This window comes from Macaca nemestrina, chromosome 5, assembly GCF_043159975.1.
Source record: "Macaca nemestrina isolate mMacNem1 chromosome 5, mMacNem.hap1, whole genome shotgun sequence".
NCBI classification, from domain to species: domain Eukaryota; kingdom Metazoa; phylum Chordata; class Mammalia; order Primates; family Cercopithecidae; genus Macaca; species Macaca nemestrina.
The window spans coordinates 123593015-123617123 of NC_092129.1; the positions used below are offsets into that span (position 1 = coordinate 123593015).

The 24109-nt window shown below is 33.5% G+C and overlaps 1 long non-coding RNA gene across 2 annotated transcripts in view; it reads right to left on the minus strand.

Annotated features, from left to right (window-relative positions):
- The window catches only part of LOC105479521 (uncharacterized), a 162214-nt gene that overhangs the window by 133266 nt on the left and 4839 nt on the right, over nucleotides 1-24109 (minus strand). For both annotated transcript variants that reach the window (XR_985954.2, XR_985955.2), the window contains exon 2: nucleotides 10903-11099. This is a non-coding gene — a long non-coding RNA (uncharacterized lncRNA). The remainder of the gene's footprint in view (nucleotides 1-10902; nucleotides 11100-24109) is intronic.

A 24109-nucleotide genomic window follows, 5' to 3' on the forward strand; every position in this document is an offset into this window, starting at 1 on the left:
ATACATTGTACTTTCATATTTTACAAGAGACTATGAAAAATATTTCTGTAAAATGCTCTTAATAAGAAAATGTTATCTGTAAACTAGTCATGTTCTGTTAATTAGAATAAAGGATTGAAGGAATAATCATTATTATAATTGCTGGTATAATAAGCTAAAACTATCTTATTATCTTCCCAAACTTTCAGCTTCCTGCTAATTTAGGATAATAAATATCCTCATTTGTATAGTGTTTTGTATGTGTATAAGTGCATGCATTTTGTGTGTGTGTGTGTGTGTGAATTTGTATGTATGCATTACTTTGAGGAGTGTAAAGCTCTGTGAGCTGTACAGTATAATTTTATGTTATCACTATATTGATTATGAAATGTTCACTCTACTTTGGATATCTCAGGTCCACTGTCACCTATGCTTATGGAGATTAGAATTGCTCTGCTTCCAGTATTTCCAATTCTAAAATTCTTCTCTGATAACAGTCTCCATGTCTCCAATTCTTAACTTTTTGCCTATCTCGTTTTTTGACCAGCTATAAGCAGCCCTTACTCTTCTTGCTGTTCCCATCTCTGATATTCTTCTTGCTCTTCCCAGTTTCTCCTGTTCCTAGAAGCTGGATTCCCCCCAACATCCCTATATCCCCCTTGTATCTTGAGCTCCCAATACTCTAGAGATCACTGCAACATAGTCTTCTCTGATTTGAGAAGACCTGCTATTTTCTTAGCAATCTTAAACTGATATCTATTTTTCTTCCTATTGCTTTGTTCACAGTGTCTTTAGAATCTTCTTAATAATTATTATAATAGTAGATAATAGTTCAAAAGTACCTACAATGTACCAGATTATCTAAGAATTTTATTAACTCATTTAATATCACAGAAACATACAGGTGTTTAGGCAGGAAGATTTTCAGAAAATGATTAACTTAGAAATGCAGGAGGAGTGGCCGGGCGCGGTGGCTCACGCCTGTAAACCCAGCACTTTGGGAGACCGAGGCTGGCGGATCACGAGGTCAGGAGATCGAGACCATCCTGGCTAACACGGTGAAACCCTGTCTCTACTAAAAATACAAAAAATTTGCTGGGTGTGGTGGTGGGCACCTGTAGTCCCAGCTACTCAGGAAGCTGAGGCAGGAGAAAAGCGTGAACCCGGGAGGTAGAGCTTGCAGTAAACCTAGATGACGCCACTGCACTCCAACCTGGGCGACAGAGCCAGACTCTGTCTCAGGAAGAAAAAAAAAAAAAAAGGAAGAAAGAAATGCAGGAGGAGAAAGTATTTATGGCCAACTTTCTAATCCACTTATACAATTAAATTTATATTTATATAGTCAACTATCATCTCTCATAAACCCAATTTGATAGCATTCTTAGAACATCTCATTTTTGAGCACCTTCTAAGGTTAAAGCTTTGACCAGGCTCATTGTGACAGTCTTTTTTTATTTTGTTTTGCTAATATTGCTTTCATTTATTTCTTTTCAGGTATTTTTACTACTTAAGCTTTTCTCATTTTCTTACTATTCCCTTTCTTTTTTACTCTAATTATGGGTATTCTTTTAAAGTTTATGTTGAGACCCACAGGATTGAAGCAGACGTCCCTTGTAAATGTGTCCACTGTTCTCAGTTTTTTCATTTCAAGATAAATGAATCCAGTGTAAGGACCATTGTAAAGAATGGAAAGGAAATTCATGACGTCATTATTGCATCTACACTGGCAGGCATGCAAACCTTGCTCTTTTGTTGAAATATCTTTTTATCTCATATTGAAAATGCAGCTTTTATGTGGGTGCAGGATTGCTATAAGCAAAGGCATGCCTATAGACTATATTATGATTCGAGAAAAAGTGAAATCATTATATGATAACTTAAAGCACAAGGAAAGTGAAGGATCTGAAGCTGAATAATTTAAAGCCAGCAAAGGATGGTTTGATAAGTTTAGAAAGAGATTTGCCTTAAAAAAAAAAAAAAAAAGTCAACTTAAAAAGAAAAGCAGCTTCTGCCAGCCAAGAGGCAGCAAATGAGTTTCCAAATGCCAGTAAGAAAATCATCCAGGAAAAAGGATATCTGTCTGGATAGGTTTGTAATGTAGATAAAAATATCCTATTCTGAAAAAAAATGACACAATGGACATTTATTAGTAATGGAGAGATGCAAAAATAAGGTTTTAAGGCAGGGAAGAATAGGCCAACTATTCTGTTTTGCACAATGCAGTCAGGTTTATAGTGAGGACTGTCCTTACCTTTGAAACTGCTAACTGTCAAGCATTGAAGGAAAAAGATAAACACCAGCTGTCAGTCTTGTGATTGTACAACAAGATGGCCTGAGCAATGAGAACACTTTTTCTGGATGATTTAATTGACACTTTGTCTTTGTCCCCAAAGTCAGGAAGTACCTTATCAGTAAGGGACTGTCTTAAAGTTTTTTTTTGTTTTTTTTTTGTTTTTGATATTGGGCAATGCCCCTGGCCAACCAGACCCTATGAGTTCAACAACAAAGGCATCAAAATGGTTTACTTGTCCCCAAACATGTCTTTAATTCAGCTTCTAGATCAGAAGGTCATAATAAACTTTAAAGCTCATTACACATGGTACTCTATGAAAAGGATTGTCAAAGTTATGGAAGAGAATCCTGATGGAACATTGTAAAAATCTGGATGGATTTTACAACTGAAGATGCCATAGTTATTGTAGAAAAAGCCATGGAAGCCATCAAGCCCCAAACAATAAATGCCTGCTGGGGAAAATGCTGTCCAGATGTTGTCCATAACTTAACAGGATTTATGACACAGCCAATCAAGAAAATATAAGAGATTGTGGATATGGCAAAAAAAAAAAAAAAAAAAAAAAAAACAGGTGGAGGATGAAGCATTTCAAGATATGGATCTTAGAGGAATTCAAAAGCTAATAGACACCACACCAGAGAAATTAACAGAAGATTATTTGATAAAGATGAGTGCTTCTGATCCAGTGCCAGATGATGAGATAAAGACATAGCAGAAGCATTGCCAGAAAACAAATTGACATTAGGCAATCTGGCAGAAATGTTCTGATTATGCAAGACTGTTTTTGACTTGTTTAATGATATGATCTCTTCTATGATATGGGCACTGAAACTAAAGCAAATGGTGGAAGAGGGATTGGTACTATGTAGAAGCATTTTTAGAAAAATGAAAAAGCAAAAAGTCAGACAGAAAGTACGATTGTATTTCCATAAACTTACTCTTAATGCATCTGTCTCTCCTGCCTCTCCTTCTACTTCCTCCACCTCTTTGGCCTCTGCCACCCCCGAGACGAGACCAAATTTTCCTCCTTCTCAGCCTACTCAACATGAAAATGACAAGGATGAAGATTTTTATGATGATCTGCTCCCACTTAATGAATACTGAATATTTATCTTTCTTCTAATTTTTGAAATAACATTTTCTTTTTTCTAGCTTACTTTATTGTAAGAATATCATATGTAAGACATACATCATACAAAGTATGTGTAATCAAGAGTTTATGTTATTGGTAAGGCTTCTGGTTAGCAATATTTTATTAGTTAAGTTTTATGGGGGTAAAAATTATACATGGATTTTTTCATGTGCTGGCGGGTGGCACCTCAACCCCCATGTTGTTCAAGAGTCAAGTATATAGATAATTATACATATGCATATGTATGTGTGTATGTGTGTATAATTATACACACACATATATATGTAAAAAGAATTTTAAAAATCTAGTGTTGCAAATTTTACAAAAATATATCACCATGTGAATACATTCCTAGGGACCCTACCATGGCTTCAGAAGGAATCCATGCAAGTGAGAGGACAAGAAGCTTAAGCTTCATTAATTTCTTAGCATACGTTGGTATCATTAGTCCCTTACTCTTTTCTCTCCACACTCTTTCATAGCAGTTTTAGCTATTATTTTTGTGTATTTCATCTGATTCTGAACTATAGATCTACATAAATATTGGTATGCTGGATACACCAACCCGAGTGTACCCTTGAGACTTCAGATATAATGTGAATAAACTAAGCACATTTTCTTTCTTAGGTTCCTTTTTCCAATTGCTTAGTGTTTTGCACCTCACTCCTTACATGCAATAGCTTTTACGACATTCTTTGGATGACTCATCTCATATACAATCTTATCCTTTCTAATCTAAAACAACTTCTTAATACCTCATCTGAATTTTTAGATATTCCTAAGCATAGGCTATATATTATAATATGGGATATAGGCTACATTCTAATTGAGGTCACCAGATGCAATCTTTAGTCTACCAATACAGAAAGCACACTGACTATGGGTTAATGTTTCTTCCCTATGACTCTAATAGTATTCATTTATTTATATATCTTTAAGTCTTTCCTACTATCTAAACTCGCATATTAATCTCAAAATTATTCTTTCTCTCTCTCTGCAAAGATGTACTGGTAGAAAAACAAAGAAAATATTTGTGAAGTCATACAAGGAAAGGGTAAAACCAGAAAATGTAAGTGTTTTGCCCCAAATTCATTGCTTATAAGTCAGTTTTAGGAATAACTCATGCATTCTGGCTCCAGAAAATACCTGTCACTCCTGTGCCATTCTGATTTCTTTAAGTACCATTGAAAGACAGCTGTTTAGAAGTTGTATATGAAGAAATTATATAGAATGTAGGATATTTGAGACAAAGGGAAATACATGTGAAAGAGAAAATCAACAATTTCAACATGCAGTATCTAGCTATGTCATTTATTTCTACTGATTTATATTTGCTGGGTTTTCTGAATCTGAGAACTAGTACTTTTTGTGAATTCTGTTTAGGAGTTTAATATATGTTTGATAAAATTGTAGAGGCTGAATGGACTGGTGCCTGATTCCCATCCAGGGACTGCTTTTTAAGAATAAGACTACTTGGTTAACAACTTGAGTAAAGTAGTAAGGAGCTTTATTATTACAATGGAATTGACCTGACTATTGGAAATTGCCAGGTAAAAAATACCTGAAAGTTTTCCATGGGTCAGAGGGGAGTGATTCATCAGAGAAAGATAACCTGAAGCCAGTTTAAATCTTCTCAGAAGATTGTCTGAGGGGGAATGGGAAACTAAGAAGGAGTGGAGTGAAATTGTTAAAAAGGAGGATTCAAGGAAAACACATGTTCCATGTTTCATTAGGCACAGTCAGATATCACCAGTGGGGAGTCCCCAGAGAACCTTTGAAAGTGTTCAAGAAAGATAAAAAGACATATTTAAAACTATACACTAAACCCAGAGAACACAAATCCATCTTAACAATTTATTAATCTGTGTAAGAACTTTCCTCCCCACTTAACTCCCTCTTTTTGATTAGACCTGGTTTGAAACCACACTTAACAGGCTTAGAGAGAAAAAAAGAAATAGGATTACATTCCTATTTCCCACATCAAGCAGCCATTCATCCAGGGAGTAAGAGAAGAGGAGCATATTTTGGTTAAATCAAATTCAGTTTTTATTATCATTGAGATGGCACACTTGCTTTGAGACTGTGTTAAATCTTACACAACCATAGGTTTTTCTATTGCTTTACATTGATTAGAAGAGTCATAGTATGCAAGTAAAGAGATACTGAGAAGTAAAATAAAGTTTCTTTTATAAATAATTTTCATGAGTTCTTATTCAACGTAACAGTTACATATAATCAATTGATTGTCAATTTAATATATTTGCCCAGGATATTAAAATAGGTTTATCCATTTAATTGTGTAATCAACATATCCGAGACATTCACATCCTGTGAAAAAATAAACTGTTACATTCATCTGAAAAAGGTCTTATTGTTTAGTATGATTCGACAAAATGTTGGCATATGTCTGCTTCTGGACCAACACCATGAACCAAAAAAAAAAAAAAAAAAAAAAAAAAAAATCGCAAATAGGGATTGGAATTCTGTATCTGGTGAGGAGGATGAGATTATCCTGATTGATTAAGACTAATTCGTATCAGCCCTAAAAGTGAAAACAGAGTCAGCTTTGAAGGAATCAGATGGGCTGGTTTTGAAAGAGATAAATATATACGTCAAAGCAGCATTATACTTTCACGAGGTCTGGTGAAGCGAATGCTATGACTTGTCAAAAGGATTCTCTTTACTCATTTTACCTCCATCTTGGATCCATTAAAATTCTACCCCATTGTCCCCCAGTATGTATCTCAAATCTAAGTACTTCTTATGCTAACCACCACTGATCTATTATCCATCATCAGTCCTTGCCTTTCCTAAACTACAGTTCCTTATCTTTTATCTCAAGTAGCTATCCTCGATTTTCTTTGTTAAATTTGTGAGTGTGTGTGTGTGTGTGTGTGTGTGTGTGTGTGTGTGTGTGTGTTGCTATATTGGATCCATTCTTTACGAGAAACGTGTGTTGTTAAACACTATGGAGAGGCCGGGCACGGTGGCTCACGCCTGTAATCCCAGCACTGTGGGCGGATCACGAGATCAGGAGATCCAGACCATCTTGGCTAACACGGTGAAATCCCGTCTCTACTGAAAAATACAAAATATCAGCCGGGCTTGGTGGCGGTCGCCCTAGTCCCACCCACTCGGGCTGACGCAGGAGAATGGCGTGAACCCAGGAGGCGGAGCTTGCAGTGAGCCCAGATCACGCTGCTTTACTCCAGCCTGGGCAACAGAGTGAGACTCGTCTCAAAAAACAAGTAAACAAACAAACAAAAACACTAAGGAGAGTTGTTATATAAATTATTCCTCTTTCTGATCATATTTACCATATTTTTCACCTTAATTTTATAGGTTTCTTATTCTCTATCTCTTGAGTTTGGGTCATATCCGTACATTAATGCCAGGGTAGTTCATTCCTTATTTATCTTTCTCTTCCTTTATTATTTTTGACTCTAGACAACCACTTGCTGAATAATAGTTTAAGGATTGTGTGAACGACATGTGGGGACAACCACAGCTTTAAATTATGACTGTTGTTTGGAATCCTAAATTTCTTATGTCTATTACCCTCCAAGACATGACCTCCCTCAGCTGTTTACATTCAGATGTGATATGGTTTGACTGCTTACTCACCCAAAATCTCATCTTAAATTGTAATAGCCATAATCCCCATGCGGCAAGGGAGAGACCAGGTGGAGGTAATTGAATCATGGTAGTGATTCCCCTATGCCGTTCTCGTAATAGTGACTTCTCACGAGATCTGATGGTTTTATGAGGGGTAATATTTTCCCTTCACTGGGCATTTCTCCTTTCTACCACCATGAGAAGAAGGTGTCTTGGTTCCCCCTCACATTCTGACATGATTGTAAATTTCCTGAGGCCTCCCAAACTGAACTGTGAGTCAATTAAAACTCGTTCCTTTATAAATAGCCCAGTCTCAGGCAGTTCTTTATAGCAGTATGAAAACGGAGTAATACAAGCTGGTTGATATGACTTATAATATAGTCCCTTAATTCATGAAGTCTTTAAGTTATAAAAACTGTTTTTCTTCCTTCCTTTGTTGCAATTTATTTGGGATCTCTTCTTAGTTAAATGTCTGCCTTAAATTGCAAAAACTGATAATTATTATAATCTTTCAGTTCTAATTTCTCCTACATTTATAATGTGCCAAACTGAGGCAACACGCATATTTTTTTCTATGACCACCTGTGTCAATATATTTGACAATCATTAAACATACCATTTAGGAACTTAATTCTTACTTTTAGGGGTAACTTAACACTTTCCCACCTCCCCATGTCTAAGGACATACAGGTGAACTGTTGTCTCTGCGTTTTGATTCACATTTTTGAGTACTTGACAGCTTTTCAGTATAATGTATGAATTGTGGTTATAATCTTTTATTTTTTTCTGCTTCATTAAAGAAGCAGAAAACTCCTGCATTGAAGAAGGGGTTCTTCTATTTTTTGTTCATTTTGTTGTATTTTATAAGATTTGACAAAAGTAAAGAAAATTAAAAACGATCTCACATTGTCAGAATTAAACCTCCATTTATAGCTATTTATTAGTACTATTTATTTAGAATGATTTTTACAATTATGTTTTTCTTAGACTAATCTGATTATAAATGCAGCACAATATTTAGACTTTTACATGTATTTATCAGCTGGAAAACAATTATAAACCTAATTGCTTTCAATCTCAATTCATAAAAAAGGCTCAACCTCAGTGTGATTTTCTGTCTTTACTGATAACTCAGCAAAGTGTCTCAAATAAAATACTATCTAGGAAGTTGTACTTAAAATTTGGCTTTAAAATTCCATTTTTCCTTTCCTTAAAGGTCTTTCCTTGAAGATGTATTTACTTGGCTAAAATATGACTTGAGATTTACAGCTAATTCATGCAGGAAAATGTGTAGTCCAGCTTTATAAATATTCAAGACAGTAAAAATGGGAAGAAATATAGAGAATACCTCATTGGTTCTTTTTACATTATACTATAGATTAAACAACTTAGAGTAGACATGAAAAAGAAGAAAGTATTTTCCTTTGTAGAAATTCAAAAATAATACTATTGTTTCAATTTCTACATATTTATATGTTCCTCATTGTCTCACGATTTACATTGAGGAAATGAAAATTTCCATTTTTGACAAACAGAACTTATTCAAATATTTTGAATTTCTATGTTCCAGTGTATGACAAAGCTGTCAGTTATAGGATTTTTGTACATCACCAATTTCGAAATTTGGATTGCCAAATAACATGCTTTGGCATTTAATTTAGTATATGTTAAATCCTTTTAATAGTAATCTTTATTATTTTTGACATAAGTATAAATTTTTTTTCAAATGGCATCCAAGGGGGCTAAATTACTGAACTGTCAAAATTATTTCCTTACAAAGTAGTCCTGATACATGTGTTCTAAAAGTAAAGGCTCCAGGGTTTAATGATGGTTCTCTTTTTGCTGACATCTATTAGCTGCATTCCTTTCTGTACTTTCTGTAGGTGAGGAAGCATGCTTGTTTTGTGTTTACATGCTTGATCCTGCTTACAGCTCAGCTACCTCCCTTTATAAGAATCATCCTATCTCAGATTACTAACATGCCAACTTGTTCGTCCTGTTGCTATGGTTTCTCAGTCATTGGCTATGCCCTGTTGCTCAAAATTATGCTTAGGCATGTCCTCATAGAATTTCATGTTTCTACCGTGATTTTGGTTGTTCTCAGTTTTGCATAAAGCAGTTATTCAACAACCCTTTGCAATTCATTTTTAGATTGAGTTTATTTGACTTCAGTGTAACTGAATGTGTCCCAACGATTTGGTTGGCACAGGATTTATGGGGGCTTGTCTTGTTAATGGTGGACTCTAAACTTATAATATCTCTACTGCCCAATTAAGTTGAACAAATGGCATCATCCCTGAATCTGTTTCAATGTTATCATAAATCTGCAATGTATTATTTACTTAAGATGAGTTTCAATAGTGACACAGCTGTTGGTTTCATATAATGGCTTACTTTTGTTCATTGTGACATGGTGTAAGTACTGACATTTAGAGTGGCATCTGCAAAAATCTAGGCCTCACAAATTATAAATTGCATACTACCACCATTCTGTGAGCTATTAGCACTGTTAAGAGCATTTTGCTCTGTTAGTGTCATATTTTGTTAGCTAGTCTTCCAGGGAACATGCTGCCTTTCTTTATTTTGTTCTCTATTTCCTGGAATGCATGCTGTTTAATGATATTTAGCCAAAATAGTAAAATTCAAAAATCAAGTTTTCTTTTTCCATCTCCAATAAAGATCTTATGTTCTTATGCTATGATGCAGTCTCTCACCTTAGTGGACTTTAGACTCATTATCATTATAGACACCATTGCATAATAATTACTAAACATTTGTTAAAGTAATATACTTTGAAATAAAAGTACTGAATCAAAAGGAAAGAGGTGAATCTTATTTTGATTTTTGAATCAAATAATTTGTTTTTGATTAGTTATTTGTTTTCTACCCAAAGTTAATTTTTACATAATACTCTTGTCAATAGAAGACAATAAAAGGAAAAACAAAATGAGAACATAGATTAAGTTAATTCAGGACAAAAAATGACAAGATTAATCTGTATGAGACAATTAAATATTATGATGTTATATATTCACATACTTTACACATCTACTTCCATGTTTTCATGTTAAAGACAAAAATATGATCTGCTAAGAATTTTCTCTTTCTCTCAGATACTTCTAATTTATATTCAGCCATTCCCTGGAGTATCCTACATTTAAATTTACAAGGCTAAGTTTAGATCAGGAGAAACAAAATTACAGTCTCTATTTTCTTTAATTTAGCCATGACTAGAAAGTGTAACTTCATTACTGGTTAGTTTAAAAAATCTTAGAAGAATGGTAGACATTTAACATAGGTAATTTGATTGTGCAACCCATGTGCTAGCTAGTTCATTCTGTTGAAAAACAGTTAAGAAATAAGTTAGCAAACTTTTAGCTATTACCTTAAAATTTAAGTTAAATCTAAATGTGTATGTATCTTGGCAACATAAATCTGAAGTTCTATCTAGATCCTTTTGTTAGAGCAAAGAGCTTTCTTAAAATATTGAAAAAGGTTGTTATTATAAGAAAAATTTATTATATTTGTTATGTAAAACCATGTTAACTCAAAGTTTAAACCATCTTTCTATATGGAGTTAATTTTATACCACAAACTTGGTAACACATTGGCTCAATTTAACTCTAACAAAACCAATCCATATAAAAGAACAATATGGAATTTATTTCAAGTGGGTATGGCTAATGTTCTGTTTCCTCTCCTAGAATATAATTACTAGTAAAATAAAAAGATAAGTAAAATAAAGATGGGTTTGAATACAATACAGTTATTCGATTTGTCTTCACATGACATTTAAGAATGTTCATCTGGACAAAGAAAGGCACTAACTCTGAGAGTTAGTCTCAAAATCTCAACATTGAGGATGTTAACATTGACAACTTACCAATAATGGTGATTTTATGATGTACAGCATTTTGTATTATTCTATGTGCATTTTCCTGCCTTTGCTATTTTGAGTCTACATGGTGAATAAAACAAAATTTGGAGTCAGAAGTACTGAGTTGTAGTCGTCTTATACCACTTGTGTCCTCTGTGGCCTCAAAAATATCACTTCGATTTTCTGATTTTCTGTTTTCTTTTCTGTAAAATGAGGAGGCATTGTATGAGAATCAAATGGGGAAAAGTTTTGACTTTTTTTATTTACCCAGGCTGAAATACAGTAGCAGGATCATAGCCCAAACTTCTGTGCTCAAGCAATCTTTTCACTTCAGCCTCCCAAGTAGCTGGGATTACAGACACGTGCCACTATGCTTAACCAACAAAAATAAATAAACTTCACAGTATTAATACAAATGTTAATTGTTAATTTAAAGGTTGAGCCTCAACTGACAGGTTTCTGAGGATGGCATGTATTAAATAGTCTAAAGTTGAAACTGTTTTCTATGAGAACATAAGACAATATTTATTTTATGCTGGATATTAAACATATTAGTCACTTCAAAAAAGCATGAAATCAAGTTTAATGAATATAACCATTTTAAGAGAAAAATACACTTTTCGTCTTCAGAAATGTTTCTCTCTCCATTTACAAATCATTTTCTGCTTTTACTTTCAGGTTGCCAACTCCATACTTTTTGAGTTTTTATTATTTTAGCTTAAACACATTTCATCAAAATAATCCATATTCATTACAAAGATATAAAATATAAATAAATGTAAAGAAGCTGAAAAAAATAGCCTATGATATTAAGAACAAACTAGATAATCCGGCAGATTTAGGCTTAAATTTCAATGCTGCTACTTTCTTACTCTGAACTTTGGAAAACATTATGAAATTATTCTGTGCTTCTAATTACATAACATGGGAAATAATATTAATTTTCCAAGATATTATGTGTGAGTGACATGAAATAATGCATGTAAACTACATTCTATAAAACATGTCACCTAAATGCTTAATAAATGACAGCTTTTGTCATTATAATACTACCATTTCCCTTGGAACTATTGTTCATATTCTTATTTCCTTCTTTAACATTTTAAAATTACTTTTAAATGTTAACTATAATAAAATCAAAACATTTAACCCCTTAAAAAATTTTAAATTATCTGTCTAAACCTTCTCATATCATATGGCTGCTTTCTTTTCTGGTTTACAATTTATATACCTGAAGCTTAAATAACAGTTCCTAAACATTTTTACCTTTTGGATAAGCTTTTGTGTCTTAATCTCATATTTAAAATGTAAAAGTCTGAATTAGATATACTATGTTTAAAGAGGTCAGACTCCTGAATATTGAAATGAGACTAAGCTCTCTCTTTGTCTGAATAATATTCTACTAATAGAACGTTTCTAACTTCCCCTTTCACCATTGCAAACATAATAGTGTGGCTTCCAGTTAAGCTTGAGTTCCACTGAAGCATTCTGTCTGCCACGCCTAAAAGAGCTGCTAAACGATCTTCCCTCACCAAATATCTGTATTTTTTAATTGCATACATTAATATAACGTTTTATATTTATTCTCACCAAAATTTATCTGCTTTTTTCCGCTCATTATTCTCTCCTGTTTTCACATAGTTTTAGTCTAATTCTGTCACACAATATTTTAGCAATTCTTACTGCTTTATAACATTGATCTGCTTGCTTTATACATTTTCAGAAATGTTGTTGTTTTAAAATTAAAAACCAGTCAAAATATAATCCTGTGACATACTTCACTAGAGCAGTTTCTCTACAATGACATGTCATTAATCAATACTCTTTTTTTTTGAGAAGATTGTACAAGTAGCCATGTATCTAAAAGACTATATAAACTAGTGTTTATTTTTTACACCTTATATGTAAAATTATTTATATTATGCTGTATGTAGACAAATAAAAATACACCGTTTATGCAGCAGTCACTTTCTGGGTCTAAAGATCTAATCAGGATTTAGCAAGTCAATTTAATTTTACATATGTTTTAACCAGGATGATCATTACTGCCATTACTTTTGCATATCTTTGCAAATTTATTTAATAATCCTTGTGGAATTTTTATGTTGATACCAAACATGTTGGTTTGATATGATAGATTCTAGAATCCTTTTTTATATTAAAAGTCAATTTCCCTTATTTCCATCTGATTAATTTATTTTTGTTGTCCCAAATATCATAATATTGCTTTTATTCTATAAAATAATATATATAGACCACCTACCATGTGCTAAACCCAACAATAGTGCAATGTTGAACTATATAGACAAGTTCACTTTTCTCATAAAATTTATATAAGAGGGAGTTACACACAAAATTAATGTATCACCTAATACATACATAAAAGAAACCTAGAAGGGAGTATAATTAGGAAGGAAAAGAACAGATTGCTATGGTAGAGAATAATAGAGGCAGTTTAAATAGATAAATGGCAATGATTATCTAAGGGAGTGATATTTTAGATTAAAAGGGGCCACCTAAGGGAAGAACCAGAAAAAGAACATTTCAGGTGTAGAGAACAATGCAAAGACCCTAGGCAAAAATATTTTATCTTTTCTGGAGTGGGACAAAAAGCCAGGTGACTACATTATTGTAAAAAAGAGAAGAGTGGCATGAGATTAAGTTGACGATATAGTTGGGGTGAAATCACCAAAATACCTGAAGACTTCTGGTAAGTCTTTGTAAATTGAGGCTCCATGAATATACTCTAAATGAGTAGCGACATGATCATCATAGAATTTTAAAATGATATTTCTGACAGCTTGGTAGAGATAGGATTGTTAGAATGCCCAAGGACAAAAGAAGAATGGAAACTCTGGCAAAACAGGAGTTTGACCCTTGTACAACCCCTAAGAAAGGGGGTCAATCCAGAGGGCTGAGCAGCGACAGTCTGCAAGCCCCACTTCGATGGCCCCTTGCAGGATAAGACCGAGTAGCTTAGAATGATATTTCTGACAGCTTGGTAGAGATAGGATTGTTAGCATGCCCAAGAACAAAAGAAGAATGGAAGAATTGTAATATTCCAAAATTTTAATTTGCCCAAGGGAAAACATACATCAATTATAAAATGGCCAAATCCTTAAAAATAACTCATAAGTATACGGAATGATTAATTTGTCAAATATATCAGTTTACTAGAAAATGTTATTTGTTCATATAGTTTAGAGATATTTTGATTGAAATGAATGATTTTAATTTTAAAAATTTCTGAGATGTTTTAGTCAAACAATTTAAGCTTTTGTCTATTTTTATATCCAGTTTATTTTTATTTATTATGATCCATTTTACTCTAGCAAGCCAAAATTTAGTGTATGCCTGGTTGTTTTACTATTCCTGATTTGAGAATGAGAATATCTTCTGCATTTTTAATGACAGTTATGGGGCATATAGTCAATATTGGGACTTTAAAGTGAAATAATAAATTTCTATTTTTCAATAAGCTTTCAGTCATATAATCATTTGTGAGCTCAGTTAGCTTAATATTTGAGGATTTCTTGAAGTCTGAAGTGTGAACCCCTCTTAGACATTTGAGTAAACTAGTACAACAAAATTCAGTACAAACAACTGGAGTAAGTAAAATTTAGCAGTCTCAAAACTATTGTGAATCAACTCATCTCACAATTTAAAAATCCTCTAGAAACCATGTTTGTAAAACAATATACTAGAAACTATATAAATATTTAATATAAAAATGTTTGAGCCTGTAATCCCAGCACTTTGGGAGGCCGAGGTGGGTGGATCACGAGGCCTGGAGTTTACCAGCCTGAACAATATGGTGAAACCCCGTCTCTACTAAAAATACAAAAATTAGCCGGGTGTGGTGGCGGGTGCCTGTAAACCCAGCTACTCAGGAGGCTGAGGCAGGGAACTGCTTGAACCCAGGAGGCAGAGGTTGCAGTGAGCTGAGATCACACCACTGCACTCCAGCCTGGGCGACAGAGTGAGACTCCATCTCAAAAAAATAAAAATAAATAAAATGTTTGAGTAAATTTGCATTTTTGGTAATTGGTTTCTGATTATTTGGCTTTTAAATAATTAATTTTAAGCAAATTTGTTTATTTAGAAAAATAAAGTTGTGGGAAATTAATCATTTGGAAATTTAGTAAACTGGCCAGTGAGTGAATTGATTACTTAACAAATTTATTTTGGTAATAGTTATTCGGTTTTCTTAAAGAAATACTTCAATTGAATTTTAAAATGTTGGCTACAAGCAGATTGATTTTTATGAATTGAAATCAATATATTGGCCTGCTTTGGACTTGCCCTCTAATAATAGAAATGGAAATAGAGGGAACTGAGTGGATATGATATTTTGGCAAGACAGTATGGTTTGAGGTTGCTTTGGTTTTGAAGGATGGGAGGTAAAAAGAGTTCAATGATTACTCCTGCAGTTTTGGGTTTGAAGTCATGGTGAACACTGGCATCATCCACTGACATAGCGAAACGTGGTGAAAATGGGTTTGCTGATGGGGGAAGAATCAGTTTCTAATTAATATTTGAATATACTTGAGATGCTAATAAAATGTGAAGATGCCAAATATTATAGACAGTAGAATATACCTGCCTAACAGGAGAGGAATAGTGCGGAGGTAAAAATCAAGTAGTCGTCAGAATATGGATGGAACTTAAAACCAAGGATAGGAGGTAAAGAAAGAAGTACCAGGATTCATTCCTGAAGTTCTCCAACATTTAGATTGTGTGTAGAAATGTTAACAACACATCGAAGAAAGGAATCTAAAAGGAACAGCTGATCAGATACACCACTACTAAAACAAATGACAAAAGAAAGTTACAAGCAGGATAGAATTGTCACGTATATCCAATAAAAGAGCTTCATTCAGGCTATCTCACTTGGCCTCCCACCTCCCTTTTATTTATTTTTAAGATTTTCACTTCACTTTATTACTCATAATTTCTGTACTTTGTCTTATACATACACACACACACAATGTGAGTATGTGTGTATGTTATATGATTATGTCAGTATTCTCCTTTATGTTCGACCTTTAACTTTTTAATAACAGGCACTGTCATTTACCTTTACATGCCCAGCAGAATACATAAAAATACAAAGTTCTCTGAAATATTTATTGAATTGCATCAGATTATTTCTATAAGTACTTTGTCTCAGACACCATCATGACACAAATATCAATATTTATAAAACATGTAGATATATCTTGTATATTCAAGCCAAAAACGAGAGTATATTTCAATCCTTACCAGACATTTTAATCTAACTTAAAACTGTGTATTGCTTTTTTGATTGAACATGTATTTTTTTTCCCTAAAGTTTCCTTTTTGAATTTTTATGAAAATCTTTCAAAGCCATATAGTAAAATCACACATGCTAGTCTCAGAGCAGAAAATTTGCAGAAAGCCATGTCTGCCTGCTACACCAGCTACTAATCTGAAACTGCAGCCTGTACCTTTAATGCTAAATTGATTTTACTCATCTTTGCATATGTCATCAAGATCGGTATACATTTTGAACCATTACTTGAAATTTTTTTATTAATTTTGGAAGTTGCAGTCTGTGAAAATGATTGTTTTTCTGAAAAGCTCTTTTGCTCATTTGCACTTAGACAAAGGCCATCTGTAAGCTCCTTGACAAAACTATAAACTTGGCATTAGGCCATTATGTGAGCAAAATTTCTAGAGATTTGTTTACTTCTGGGATTGAAATATTTACTGACACAATGTAAATGGGAATGAGTTTCATTCGATGAACTAACACTATTAAAACTAGAAAAATGTAGCCCAATGTTTATAAGAAAAATTAAAACAGGCTGGGTATGAGTCTTCAAAATCAGTAAGCATAATCCAAATAATTTGTGGTTTAACTGGCTTTAAACATGAATCTACATGAAATAAATTGTCCAGCATTTCAACCTCATTTTTCAGGATTCTATCATCATCAAACCACAGAATATCATCATAAAGAGGAATCTTAGTGGTCACTAATCCAAACTTCTGCAGCATGCAAGAATATCCTCTAAGATCTCCAACTAGTAATTATTCAGATTCTGTAGAGACAGCCAATAATGAGAATTGCATTCTGTCCACAACAACCTATTTTAAAAGGTATATTTAAAGGCACCAGAGCTAATAATATATTTATCTCTGTTGGTAGATTTTGAACTCTTTTGGAACAAAACTTTATTTGTATTTCAACTACAATGTTTAGCACAGTTTCTGGCACATCGAAAACATTTGTAAATTTTTGTTTTGTTTTGTGTTGCTTTGCTTTGTTATAATAATACCATAAATAGTTAAAGTGGAAACATTTATATTTCTCTACACCGTTCTTGTATAATGGTTGCAAATTCCCATAAGGCTTATTTTTCACTTCTGCTATGGAGTGATCATGTTTTGCTTTGTAGTATGAATATGAAGCAGATTGACTTCTCAGACAACAGAGATGTATAGCTTCACTTTTCTGTAACACAACTCACTATCAGTTTAGGGGACTCTCACTCAGCATTAGGAGGAAAATTAATTTGGGCTAAGTTTTAATTGTCCTCTCCTTTTGGTTGCAACATAAACGCTACAGGGCTTTTGGGGGCCTCAAGACTTTGAGGTGGAGTAATCTGCCTCTTTCTGTCAAATTCTGTCACTTTTACTTTTCCGGACACCCTTTGATGAATTTTGTTTTTTTACTTAATCTTTGGCTTTAACTCAATTCAATCCATTGCTATTTCAGCTTTCCTTTAATGTATTATCTCTTGAATACTTTTGGACCTCCTTTTAGAAACTCAGAGAACATTCTAAAATTGCATCATATTGAGCCAAGGAGATCCCATGAGCTAATTCTTATTTTTCTAGGTACGCCTGCCAATATTTTTGTTCTGGAGACCTGCCAGGCTACCCAGACTCTATAGGGAAAGTAGGTACAGATTCCACCATTGTCTAATTTCTAAACCTAAGTGAGGATTCTCTTTATCTTCACTCAATCCTTGACAGAGACCTGACAGAGTAATAACCCTGTGCTCAGTGACAGGTGATTATTTAACTCTCCTCAATTGCTTTCATTTTTCCTGCCCCCGGAGCCTGTTAGCTAGTCTCAGGAGTGGAAAATCTTCTTTTGATACATCATCTTTTTTCCATACCACCTGACCCTGCTTATGAGCACTTTATATGATTCCTTGGAGTTCTAGGCTTTTGAAATTCAGAAGTAGAAGAAATAACTTTTTCTATTTTGTATTCTGTTGCATCATTTCTTCCTGGAGCTGATGATGCATAATTCCTTATCTGATTCAAAGAAGCAAGGCCATAGGAATATGACAATACTGGGGATAGGAACAAAGGAAACTTGCATTCATATTTCAACTAACATATTTTTCTACCAAATCATATGTTTCTCCAATAAGATATCAAAGCTTTTATCCTAGATAATCTAGTTCAGTACCTTGAAGTTCCCCATAAATAATGGTGTGATTGCAAGATAGGATAATTTGCTTTCAATTATACTCAAAGTTAAGGTACCAAAAAACCTTCTTTTTATTTGGCTTTGTCATGTATTATATAACTAATAACAGCAGTATATCAATCTAATATTAATATTGGTCTGTGCTACCTAATTACACACTAGGAGGAGTGAGAAAGCAATGCTAAGGGCGTATAATTGAGAATTTAAAAATTCACATTTGAAATTATTTGACTATAAAGAGCACTATTTCACCCACAGTTACTTTTTAAATATTTAAAATATTGATGCTTATTACTCACCTTTTCTATAAATTTTGTAAAACAAAAGATTCATTCCATGTGAGCAAAATAGAAAAGATCTTTCAGTTTATGTATTTAAAGTATGAATCAGTTATAATAACTCCCATTAGCACTAATGGAAATTTGCATGTAATAAATCCTTTTGGTGTCTGGAGAATATACCAGAGATCTTTTAAACTGTCTGGTGCTTTTACCCCTGGGTTTTTCAGAAATGATGAGCCATCAGATAACATATAATGTTCCTGGAAAGGAATAGGAGTAGCTCCAGTTTTCTGTCTTTGCATATAATAGCCACTTAGCCACTTTATTTTTTTTCTAGAAGTGCATGCATATGTGTCTTAATATTCTCTCACAACTACATTTCAGTGGAGCTCAAGGAAAAAAAAATACCAGATCAGATGAGGGGAACTACAATTATTAGTTACGAGACTCATTAAAAATTTCTATAAATATAACTATAATTGGTCATAAAAGTAGCTACAGAAAGTTGTTTATAACTTTAAGTAATGTCTGTTTAGCATTAATATTACCATTTTGCTTGTTTCCTTTAAAAAAGGGAAAAAATCTATCAAGATAAAAATCATCTTTTAATCAATTTTTCATTTTATGGGAAAATAAAGTAGAATCTAGTTTTTATTGACAAGTGAGGCCTGAGTCTATACACACTAATTGCTCTGTCTGATTTGTCAGATTAGTAACCTAAAAATGGACTCATAAGGAATAATTTGATATAGCAGGAAGTGTTTTGTGTCTGACAATTTCTGCCTCCTTTGCTTAAGGCCCACTATTTTTTTTACAATTTTGTTTATTGTGATAAATATAAAATTTACATTTTAACCCTTTTTAAGTGTACAATTCAATGGCATTAAGTACATTAATATTGCTGTGAAAGCATCACCACCATCCATCTCAAGAACTCTTTTCATCTTGTGAAACTAAAACCCTATAACCATTAAACAACTCCCCATTCCTTCCTTCCCTCAGACCTGGGTAGTCCTTGTTTTAATTTCTATCTCTATGAATTTGACTACTCTAGATACCTTACGTAAATGGAATCATACAGTACTTGTGGGATTTTTTTTTGTGACTGGCTTATTTCACTTAGCATTGTGTCCTCAAGGTCCATCCATATTGTAGCATGTGTCAAAATTTCCATCTCTTTTAAGGTTGAATAATATTCCATTGCACAGTATGTATATAGTACATTCTTCTTATCTATTTATCCATTGATGAACATTTGGGTATCTTCTACCTTTTAGCTAGTCTGAATAATGCTGGTATAAATGCTGAAATACAAGTGTCTCTTCAAGAGTCTATTTTTAATTCTTTTGAGTGTGTATCCATAAATGGAATTTCTGGATAATATAGTAATTCTGTTTTCAATATTTTATGAAACTGAAATACGGTTTTCCACAGTGGCTGTACCATTTTATATTATCAGTTGTGCACAAGGGTTCCAATATATTGACACTCCTTGCCAATATTTGTTATTTTTCGACTAGATATTAGTTATCCTAATGGGTAGGAAGTGGTATCTCACTGTCCTTATTTGCATTTCCTTAGTGATTAGTAATGTTGAGCATCATTTAATGAGGACCTACTAGATGTTTGCAATCCTTTTCTTCTTCCACAGTATTGATACTTCTAGGGAGGTCCACCTGGCATACATGTTGACTTTAGTTCTGTGTTTAATTTCTTTTTTCATTCATAGGTTCTATGCCCTCTTATTACTTCCTCATTTTTAATTGCTTATAGTGAGTACTCTATTATTTCAGAGTTTGCTATAATTCATATTTAATTATTTCAGCTTTTCTGATGTTTAGAGGTTTTATTCTATGATACATTAAGATGGTAATATTATTAATGGAATAACATTAAGGTATCTATTTTTACTGATAGGGTTTCTTTCCAAAAGACTATCCACAGCACATTCATTCATAAGCTTAATGAATCTAAATCTGAACATCTTATCTTCCTAGTAAGTCTGATGCTCCTACAATCTCCTTCCATGTAGCATTTGAATTCCTTCAATAGAGACTTACTGAGTGACATGGCTATAAAATATCAAATATAAGTGAGGGCTCTAAAATTAGAGTCATTTATTTATAATCCTTGTTTCACAGCTTAATAGAATGAGGGCTGTGGGAAAATCATTAACTTCTTCAAGCTGGTTTACTCACATAAACGGGGATAGCAATAGAACTCATCTAGCCCTTACTCTAAATAGATGTGGGACACTGAGTAAGTACCGGCTAGCTGTCAGATATATTTTTTTCAGATATTTAAAGACAGTCCTCATATCAGTTATTCTGTTGCTGTCCACATAAAAATGCAGACACATTTCAAATTTTCTGATATTTCAGAGTATGTATTTCCTCCCACAGAGAGGATTTCCAGTGCTGCAAAAGTACGAAGAGAATATACTGGTTTACATATTTCGAGATTTGTATCAGAATATATAACACTAAATTTTTATCAAGGTAATTTTACATATGAGAGACTAATGAGTAAAAGAGAATGGAAGTAAAAATATCAGTTAAGGCTCTGAAAAAATATTTTAAGTGAGAATTAAACAAGCCCTAAATGAAACAGGTGACAATGGAGAAGTAGAGATTTATCTGAAAATTAGGACTAAATCCAATAGAGTTCATAGGTGATTATACTTGAGAAACAGGGCAAGCACAATTTATTCCGAGTATTTGTCTTTGTATCTGAGTGTTCCTCTAATTTGGTGGTGCTCTTAACAAAATACAAAAGAAGGGAGCATTGACAGGTTTGGGAGGGAAAGAAATGCACTAATGTTCTCTAATTGAATTTGAAGTGCTGAAATAATTCCTAGAAAGAAGTGTACAAGGAAATGTATGGGCCAGAAAATAAATTGATAGGCATGAGAATTGAGGCCATGAATGCGCAAGAAAAATAGAAGGAATAAAGGCAAGAGAAGCCAAAGATAAGCTAACCAGACATACATCAATAGATAAACAGCCTTAAGCCAAACTTATGCCCAAATTATAATAGTATAAAAAAAGTTACTGGGATTTTTTTTTAATATGTCTTAAGGAACATAAGATGTGTCGTTATATGTGCAAAATATACACACAAACATAATATATTCCTTTTACATATTGGGCTCTTTTTTGTCAAAATAGCTAATTATAATTAAGGTATAGGAAGTAAGCATAGCAAATTCTCTGAGTGAGAGTATACTGTGGCATAAGTCAGAGAACTTGAGAAAGCGGAAACTGAGACAAGAACACGGGGGGCGGGGGAGGGATTGCATTGGGAGTTATACCTGATGTAAATGACGAGTTGATGGGTGCAGCACACCAACATGGCACAAGTATACATATGTAACAAACCTGCACGTTGTGCACATGTACCCTACAACTTAAAGTATAATAATAAATAAATAAATAAAAATAAAAAATAAAAAAAAAAAGAAAAACCATTTGAATTCAGTTACATGCACAACATCAGCATTACAGAAGATCAAGGAGGGAACGGTGTGAGTAATAATGTCTGAGTTTATATACCTTCTAAAAGTTTGAGATGAAAAGAAAAGAGACAAAACAGTGAAAACTACCTTCAAGTCAAGCAAAGATGTTTTTAGCTGAGATCGAGACTTATGCAATTTTATAGCCAAACAGGAGCCAGAAGAAGAGAGAAAAGAAGACAGTGAGGGAATGAGAACATCTGAGAGCCAGAAGAGGGCAAGAGAATAGTCCTTGATAAGTCAGAGGAAGCAGAAAGGTGGTATTACTATGAATGTGAGGAAAATAGGGATAAGTGAAGGCCAGAATGCCAAACTGAAAACATGTTCTTCTATTCCACAGGGGACAAACTAGGCATTTGGAGTCTTCAATAACTAATGTAATAATTAGCTGAGTGATATTTAAGCTGGTTCTAGTACAAATTTAAATAAATGTTCTATTAAAATCCAAAATATGTCAATAATACTTAGCAGTTATCTATACATTTCAGGAAAAAATAACACAGAAGTTAAGAAAAAAAAATTTGTAATATTGTAAATAGGGATTTAGGCAAAATTAAGGGCAAACTTTAAACATATGGATATTGTAGTTACATGGAAGAAAGTTTTGATTAGCCTAAACCTATGCGTGTATAATTCTTAGTCAAAGTTCAGATTTTTAAAATATAAAATGAAAAAGATTAAAGGCATTGAGTTTACCTGTTCATATATCTTACCTGTTCATATATATCTACCATATATTTGTAGGCTGATTGATAATAGATTTTTTTATAAAAAAATTTTTATCAGTAAATATATTTAGGTACCTATACCTGTCAGAACATTTCTTTAAAAAAATTCAACTTTTATTTTAGATGCAGAGGTACATGTGCAGGTTTGTTACATGGGTATATTACACTCAGGTAGTGAGCATAAGTAGTGAGCATAGTACCCAATAGGTAGTTTTTCAATGCACACCCCCTCTCTCCCTCTTGTAGTGGTCCACATTGTCTATTGTTCTCATGTTTGTGTCCATGTGTCCTCAATGTTTAGTTCCCACTTATCAGTTAGAGCATGTGCTATTTGATTTTCTGTTCCTGCATTAATTCACTTAGCATTATAACCTCCAGCTCCATCCGTGTTGCTACAAAGGACGTGATTGCCTGCTTTTTATGGCTGCATAGTATTCCATGATATATATGTACTACATTGTCTTTAATCCACCATTGGTTGGGCTCCTAGGTTGATTACATATCTTTGCTGTTGTGAATAGTGCAGTGACGAACATAGGAGTGCATGTATCTTCTCTGGGTGATGACCTATTCTTCTTTGGGTATATACCCACTAATGGGATTGCTGGGTCAAATAGTAACTCTGTTTTAAGTTCTTCGAGAAATCTCCAAACTGCTTCCACAGTGGCTGAAACCATATTCCCACTAACAGTGTATAAGCATTCTTTTTCTCCACAGCTTCACCAGCATCTGCTGTCTTTTGACTTTTTAACAATAGCCATTCTGGACTGGTATGAGATGGTATTCCATTGTGGTGTTGACTTGCTTCTCTCTGATGATTAGTGATACTGAACATTTTTTCATATTTTTTTGGCCACTTGTATGTCTTCTTTTGAGAAGTGTCTGTTCAGGACATTTCTGTATTCTTTGTGACACTACTAGACTTTATTTCTTCCTAGTGTGTGGGTGTGTGAAAAAGAGAGAGAGAAAGAGACAGAGAGAGAGACCCACACACAGACACACACACACACACACACACACACACACACACACACACAGAGAGAGAGAGAGAGAGAGAGAGAGAGAGAGAGAGAGAGAGAAATAAAATTCCATCATTAATATGTCCCAAAAAGGTCTTATGGAAAAATGTATCAGAAACGTATCAGCATTCCTCTTTTCCAAACAAAACCTAAATATTAATGGTGGCTTTCGGCTAATCACGGCAGAACAATTCTAAATAAAGGTT